The following is an 8,941-nucleotide window of genomic DNA, read 5'->3' on the forward strand; positions in this document are numbered from 1 at the left end:
TAGGTAAAAATCTTCCATCTGCTGGTCTCAGAAGAGTGTTTCAGATCACACTGGCAGGTCTACAATAAGCAGTGAAAACTGGATCTGTTGTAAGGCCAGATATCACCTTTACCCATTCAAGATTGTTTTCCTTCAATTGTACATAATAATTACCTCCTTTTTTTTTCTTGTTAGAATACTGACCTTTTACTTTCAAGGCTTGAATTTCAGATTTCAGTGAGAATCCAGATGCCAGTGGCATAAAAACTTCATCCAAGGAGTCAGAAAATATGTTTAAAAGTTTTATTGCCTTCAGTTATCCATGTACAAGACCCCAAGGGTCTGTGTCATGATTAAATAAATGCAAGATAAAATTCATCTCCATGAAGCACAGAGGTCATCTCAAGCTCACTAGTGATTAGGTGGGTTCACCAGCATTTCCACAGAGCTCACATTCTCAAGAGTGGGTCAGAAAAGGATCAGGGAACTCTTAATGAAAACAAATGGGGAAGCATCTCAGCACTAAATTTAACCAGAAATCTGTATCTCTTTGGGGTTTTCAACTCAAGAAGAGCAAATAATGAGGAATAATGTATCATCAGATGCAATGGATCTTTAGGCAACTACTCTAAGAAGTGATACACAACTGCCACCTCTCAGAGCTCTGCAAAGAATGATAAAATTTTTTACCCTTGTTCAGCATTCAGATACCCTGCAATTAGAAACCTAACAACTTGCAAAAACATAGAAATTACTTAGCCAGATGATAGTGAACAGATACAGGTCTTTGCCACAACTATGATTGTACTCAGTCATAATCCACAATCTCAGGTTTGAAATTTGCCATATTCTTTCTCCCACTTCAGTGCTATTGTTGGAAAACTTTTTCAGTGAGTTATCCATACTAACTCTGACATGGAATGAGGCATACAGCAGTCATTTCAACACACATTAACAAGTGCCTGACAAGCATGTTTGTTTGTTTGTTGCTGTCATTGTTATTGTTTTCAGTGACACAAAATGCAATGCAACACCTTGGATAGGCCAGGGAAAGCTCACAGATATTTTTAATTTCTTGACAACCTGCTCTATGTCTCTCCAATGAAAAGCAATGTTCATACTGGATTTCTGCGTAAGTTATCTTACTTAGATTATGCAATTTTCATAATTTTTCCTATGTCATATCATGCAGCTGTAAAACACTATATGTGCAAGTGCATGTGCCCATGTTTTTACTAAGGCAAGATATTTCTTCATCTGGATGAGATCCAGAATAATATTACAAAATTGAGAGTAGTATTCCCAAAGCTACTGCAGTCCAAATGATCATATTCTCTGAAATTCATGAAAGATGTGAGAGAAATGATCTTCTAGGTAAAATTAGTCATATTATTATCGTTGACTCAATACTTGTATCAACTATTTTATTCATGACCCTCTGCTCCCTCCAGAGGCCAGCTGTGAGAGAAGGCTTTGGGAAGCACAAGGGTGATTACTTGCTTGAATAACATTTTCACATGTCCTCTAGCAATTGCAAGAAAGCCTTGGTCACAGAGTGTTTCCAAAAAGATCTATTCTCTGGGTCTCACAGGCTATGAAACACACACAGCATTGTTAGGGTAGTAAGAGGCAGGAGAAACAAAGAGTGAAAATAGAATCACCACCACTGACTCAGCACCTGCTTCTGCTCAAAACAGCTTCAGCTTGGCTTTTTGGTCTGTCTTTCCTAGGCTGGCTTTTGCAGAGATTAAAGCTGAGTCTTATCATGTGGGTCGGATTTAAAGAATGATTAATCATTTTGCAGAACTGGGGCATGAAGATGAGATCCAAAGAAGAGTAAGTTATTAAATTGACTTATTTTTTTGCATTACCGTTGGAAAAATTGTTGAGGAATTCCATACAACTGCTCATGTCAGATATCCTGTCCCCCAGACGCCAGTGGTGAGGAATTTATCCTCTACATTGTTAGAAAAGGACCTCATTTAGCATTCAAAGTTCTCTGGATGGTTTTGATTGATTTCAAGTAGTATGGCATGTTCTAGACATAAATGTTTATACTGAAGTAATGACTGAGTGGATGCTTTTACATGCATTTTTATGGATTACTAGTACTAATTGTTAATTCTTGGATTATTTGCCTTCCCATCCCCTCCCCCCCAGTATTCTTATTTCCTGTTTTGGGGGGGGTGGGGGGAGGGGTTTCTCATTATTTCTAGAAGTCAAGAGTTTACACTGCAAATTTTCTTACTAATTCTGGAGGGATGAATGTGCTTATAATTTATCTACACCTACTTACAGTATTTCAGAATACTCTGAATGTTCTGTTTTATTTTGCCTTTGTTACAGTCAAAGGAACCCCTTTTCCAAGTGCATTTTCTGCAAGCTTCTGGCTCTGCCTACACCAGTTTCACTGATGAACCTACACCACGTCTGCAGCATGCATGGGATCTTTCTGTGATGAGATAATTTTAGTTTAAGCAGGTGCAACCTGTGTCAACCAGTTGTAATGGGTTAACCCCAGCTGGCAACTCAATACCAAGCAGCTGTTTACTCACACCCCTCCCCACGGAGGGGCAAGAATAAGAATTGGAAGAAAGAGGCAAAACTTGTGGATTGAGATACCAATGTCTTAATAATTGAAACAAAGTAAAGATGACAACAACAATAACAGTAGCAGCAACAACAGCAACAACAAAAACAACAAAAGCAACAACAGTAATAAATAGGAGAGAGAAAAAAGAGCACAATTGAAGAAAAACAAGTGATGCACAATACAATTGCACAGCACCTGCTGGTTGGTGCCCAGGATGTCATTAGCAGCAGCAGGTGACAGCCACCTGGGCAGCTCCCCTCAGTTTATACACTGAACATGACACTCTGTGTGATGGAAAATCCTTTTGTCCTTTTTGCCTCAGCTGTCCTGGCTGTGTCCCCTCCCAGTTTCTTGTGCACCTACTCATCTAGCAGAGCATGGGAAATTGAAAAGTCTTTGATTTAGAGCAAGAGCTACTTAGCAAAACCTGAAATATCAGTGTGTTATCAACATTATTCTCCTGCTGAATTCAAAACACACTACCAGCTACTAAGACAAAAATTAACTCCATCCCAGCAAGAAACAGGCAAGGATCCATGTCTTGTCCCATACCATTTTTGTCATGCCAGTTCCCATGCTCCCCAACACCCCACCACCTTTCCTGTCTTTTGATTGATATACCCACTGCTGTCATTCCTAAAGTCTACAGGGCCTCCTTATAGGAGTTTGTTGAGTGCATTTAGTCCATGACCCTGGACTGTCATAACAATCAGGCAGGAAAGATGATGTGTAGTGCCTGATCATTGCATGCTGTGGACAGTTCTGATTCCATCACCATTATGCTCATTGAGTTCCATCAAATTCTATTCTTCATTAATGCGGCAACTGAAAATCTGGAGTAGTGGAGATGGATACTGTGAGGTGTGATGAAGGGTGGACATCAGCCATAGAAATTATAATATACGGTATGTATACATAAAGCAAATAACATCATACCATTTTATTCATTGACTATTCTCACCCAAAATAGGGGTACATCAAACCTAGGGGCTTGGGTGTGTACCCAAACCTAGGGGTACACACTGGAGTTCCCCACACTTCTGCATTACCCACCATATGCACCTAGGGTCCTAAGAAAAGCATCCCACAGGTGGGTTTACCTATGCAGTTCTTGAGAGCAAGAGATTTACAAAGTGAACAGTCATGAAACTGAAAGTTATCTCATAAGTCATGTGATCAAGAGCAATAAATAATTACCAAGTTACATGAAAATGAGAATAATTTATATTTAATTGAAACAAAGACTTCAGTGACATTTGGAACCCAATGAAGGATATTTTATCAGCTGGAGTCCCCAGAGATGAATTCATGCTGTCAGGTCAATTTCCATTTGTTTAACCTGTTTTTCTCATTCACTTAAAGATCACACTTTTTTTGTTCAGGCCATTTCTTGAACACAAGAATATTTGCTGTCTTCTAAGTTAAAAATTCTCAGCCAGACAAGAAGCATCATGGCCAGCATGGAACCAGGACAGCCTCACAGGGGAAAGGGAAAATAGTGAAAACAGGATTTTCTACTCATTAACCATATCACATGATCAAGTTCTTAAAGTACTCAGTGCTTATGGTTAGAATTTTACTTTCAACAGAACTCAAATTATGTTTACCATGCCTATGTAATTTTTTTTTTTCCATCAGCTGAGTGCTCAGACCTTAACACTGTAGACCTGGCCATGGATTGTGTCTTTCATTATACTGAGGAGGAAAAGGATGAAGGGGAGAGTCAGTTTGCAGTGGCTAATATATGGAAAAGTTCAAGTGGATGTGATTTTTTTTATTCAGCTTAGAAGAAGAATCTTATGACTTGGGCTGTACCTTCACTAAAGGCTGCCAGAATCGGTGAGGATGTAATAAATGTAGTGTTCTGGGCAGAAAAAGTCAAAGTGCAGAAATCAAACCAATTAAGTACTGAAGGCCAAGACATCTACTCTGCACTGTGCAGCATAGCACTCTCCAGGATCTGCTCAGGATAGTTGTTTTGTGGATCATTAGCTCTGAACAGTAATCTTCTGTTCAGGATCACTACAGTGGCCCATTCCATATTCCTGAATATGTCTTGAGTTTACCTAAGCCCATAGCTGTAGAATAGGGTCTGAACTTTCAGATAGAATCAAGAATGTGAACATAATTAATTAGACATCAATGATATTCACAACTTCAGTTTTAAATCTAAATTTTTACCTCCTGTTATCACTCGTTTCTTGGATGCGTGGTCAAAACCCAGAATGTTGTTGCACTTAACAAAACAAAACAAATTTTAATTCTTACTTTAGTGTTCTAATGCAATAGGACTGGACAATATAGTGTAAAACCTATCTATGGAACAAGAAAATACAGAAGGTAAAAGTTAGTATAACAACAAAAACTTGTGAATATCTGACGAAGCCCAGTGACTGTTGATCATCCTGAAACAACACAAAAAAACAGGAAAAAAGTCAAAGAGAATGAGTTTCCCCAGAGCAAATTCCATGTGAAAAATCTTAATTCAGCTCCTGCATTCCTATTCTCAAGTTTCCACTCATTTAATGGTATTTTATGTTCCAGCTTCCCTAGGAAAGCAAGAAACCTGGCACAACCTTAACAAAAGCACCGGAGCCATTCAACACTTGTGTGGACTATTTACTGTCTTTATGCCACGGAGAAGCCCGAGAGCCAACTGGACAGGTTGAGGCACTGCCTGTAGTGGTGGTGGTGCTCCCTGTCAGCCTTTGCCTTTGCTACGGACATGAACCTGACTTTGCATAATGCTATCAGAAGAATTAAGTAGGATCTATGTTACGGAAAAGTTCAAGTGAAACTCCACGACATTATCAAAAGAGCAGCTTTCCTGCATGGTACACCACATTTGTGGTGAAATTTTCTTAATGCCTCTTGGCCCCTTTGTTATAGCAGTCTGAATGACCAGCTCAGTGGGCGAACTTCCCAGCAGAGGCATGCACTATAGCATTTCCTGGATCACAGAAGTTTTGGGATAATTTGGTGGATATATTTGCAGGACCCAGGAATCAGCTCCCAGGCATTCTCACTCTTAAATTTCTCAGTTTTACAGAACTCAACTTACATCACAGTTTTTAACTCAGAATCTAGCACTTCCCACTCAAAACAATGGATATTCTTTCTTCCTCCCTCATTCTCAGAAAAAAATATCTGATACTGTGATGGCCAGGATCTTTAAAATCTGGATGTCAATGTATCTCTGGGTTACTGTTTTTATTGCAATTGCTTGAGTAAGAGAAAAACAAGACCTACTGAGGAATGGAAGATCTGTAATACCAGGGAATTAATACTACTGTGATGAATTGTTTTATTAATTTTGCCTTATTTTCATTCTGATTATTCCATGTCCACACGGTGCAAAGGATAAAACCAGAGATTATTCGTATGAGTAAGGTTATCAGCTAAGATGTCAGACTACTAGTACAAAAATATCCAGGTGTGAAGCAGTGCAATTTAGTTTTTCAGTCTACATTCAGATCAGATAATCTATAGCTCATTTAAATCCACCATTTAAAAAGAGACTTCTAGCACATGTGGTGATGCATTCCTGCTGTCTCCTAAACTGCTCTGAGACCTCAGACATTCGTGTTAGACTTTTTCCTTGATTAATTGCTCTCGGCTAATGAATCTCCCCTTGAACTTATCAAAATCATCTTATCCTGGTCCATAGCAGGAAATTCTGTTGCCTAAACAAGGAAGGGGACAAGAGATAACCCTGAAAGCCTAGGAACTTAACTTGCCTGAATCATAGCCCAGATGAAATAATATTATTGTTACTGAAATTTTGAGGAAAATTACTGGTCTGGATTGAGGCCAGGATGAAGACTGACTGATGACTAAAGCCAAACAACTTGAAACCCTATGAGCAACAGTGTCAAGTGAGGCACTCTGAGCTCCCCTGGGCTGCAGTGGCTGCACCAGTGTCTTGTGCAGAGAGCTCACCAATTCACAGAGTTCTGAGAACTCAGAACAGTAATTGAAAATTGAAAACAGGGCCTGTGCTGGTACCCTTGAACTCCTTGAGCCTCAACCCTTCACCCTCAGAGATTTGGTGTCAATCTTAACAGGTACCTCTTACATATATATCCATATACACATCTGTTTTTGTGTGTGTCTAAATTCATTCAAATACCATCTATCAAGTACAGTACGAGTCTGCCATCTTGAATTATCAATTCACTGTTGTGACTGTAGCAAATCCTGCTGCTTCTCTTTCTAAATGTTAAATTTGTCAGTGATTGTGCACTGCCAAATCTTTTAGACATAAACCGGTGACCAAGGGGCTGGGACTAAGATTGTGCTCAGCTGCACCCAGGCTTCATCAGAAGTTTAGAAAGTAAGGGGATCCTCTTTGAACCCCATGGCTCAGCAGGGGGTGTCTCCCTTTCCCTTTTGCATCCTTATCATTTTGCATCCTCTGACTACACGTGAATCATTCTAAACTGATTCTAATCCAATTGTTTTGAGTATGCATCATAGTGCAATTTTTTTCCGTGTTTGCTTCATCTATATACTAGGTCATAGTGTGAACCTTACCACCAAACATTTTTAAGTCACACTTACACATATTTATATTAAACATGCTTTTGCCAGTACCCTCAATGGTGATTCTTTAAATGACTTAAATGACTCATTTGTGACATTGAAAGAAACCAGCTTGTTCCAAATGGAGATATAACTGTTTCTTCATGCCACTCACAGCCCCCAGATTATCCTGGATACTGAAATATGAGATTAGACAGAAAAATTCAATGGAGGAAAAGGCAGTTACAAAATTGAAAGGAAGCATGAGGCTCAGAAACCTCAACTCACAGGCTGAAGCAAACCTGGTCTCAAACAATTCCTAATACCTGCTGTACTGCATAGTGCTACAGTCAGGGTTCTTGGCAGACTCACAGATCTTCTGAAGGAAGACAACAACAACATGGTTGTTTCTCACAGTTAAGAGAAAACTTGAAAGTACTTGATTACTTTCTCTAAAAATATCAAATTACAAAATACCATGTCAGTGGAGGAGATTTTTTGAGCTGAAACCGGATGTTGGCCTAAGAACAAATGAGTACAGACTTGCTATCAGTAAGTTTAGAACAGTCTTTGGGAAGGTCACTGGAGCAGGGAGGTTCCAGCAGTGCCCTGCCCCCAGGACTGATAGAGAGAGGCTGCCACTCCAGCTTTTGACAGAAGCATAGCTGAATTTTTCAGAGGGCAGTTTGATGAGGTGCCAGAAGGAATGAGGCCTCCTAAGCCAGGAACCAGTGCCAGTCTGGGCTCTTTACCTCAAAGCTTATCAGCAAAGGCATCTCTTTACTATAAATCATTTGCTTGGCACTCCAGTATATGGCAATTCCTATATCCAGAATACATTACTTAAAGTGGAGGTGAGACACTATTTCCTTGTCATAATTTGAGCATTTGAAATAACATGTTTATTTTCCAGGAACTAATAACTGGAAATGACACATACTAGAGATTTTCAGACATGGTTTGTCCTAGGCTGTACTGTTAATAGCAGCCTGAAATGCAGACCTTTGACCACTTTTACTGCCTGTAGTCTGTCCAGCTACTGTGATCAGCCATGAGGCAAAGATGGCAGCTGACACCACTAAAGGTCAAGCAGTGAATGTATTTTCTGTCAAAGAGATATGCTTCTCGTTGTGTCTTCACTGTTATTTTGCAAATCTTCTGTCAGAATAGCTACAGAATTAGCACCAACAATCTGTAAGGAAAAACAAACAGAAGAAGCATAGCAGGATTTCTCTGGTGTGAGCTTTGAAACCTCACTGGGTAAAAGGGCTACATTTCTTTCAACACGGTGAGTGGAGAAGTGTTTGTTATGCCTCTGTGAGCATGGCACAACTCAGTATTTTTGGTATTAAAAAAGCAAGTGACGCTGATTGCTGTGTAACCAAAGTCTGCCTCTCTTCTCTGCAGCAATGTGAGCACAACAGGGTACAGCTCATCTTACACTCCCTTTCATGGTGCAGGTTTCTCATCACATTCTAAAAGAGAGTTTTCCACAAAAAACTTTGCCTTTAAAAACTTTTTCTCACAGGTGATGTGTGAGGACTGCAGGTCCTCAGGATGCTGGCATGAATCTGAGAGGAAAACTGTCCTTAGAGTACCAGGTGGCCCCACTCAAGAACTGTGCTTACCTGAGGCAGGCACCAGATCCTGGGTCCTTAGGCTGTGCCAGCTGAAGGTCTGGTCTTGGAGAAACAGCAGTTTAGAAACTGCTTGGAGAAGCTCCAAATTTCTTTCTCTCGGTCTGACTGCTTCTGGCCTCAACATTTTTCACCTCCTCAGGCACTGTGCCCTTTCTGCCAGCCCTGGCTGAGTAATCATAGTTATTTTCTCTTCTCAAAAGAAAGAAGG

Source organism: Cinclus cinclus, chromosome Z (assembly GCF_963662255.1).
Source record: "Cinclus cinclus chromosome Z, bCinCin1.1, whole genome shotgun sequence".
Lineage (NCBI taxonomy): Eukaryota > Metazoa > Chordata > Aves > Passeriformes > Cinclidae > Cinclus > Cinclus cinclus.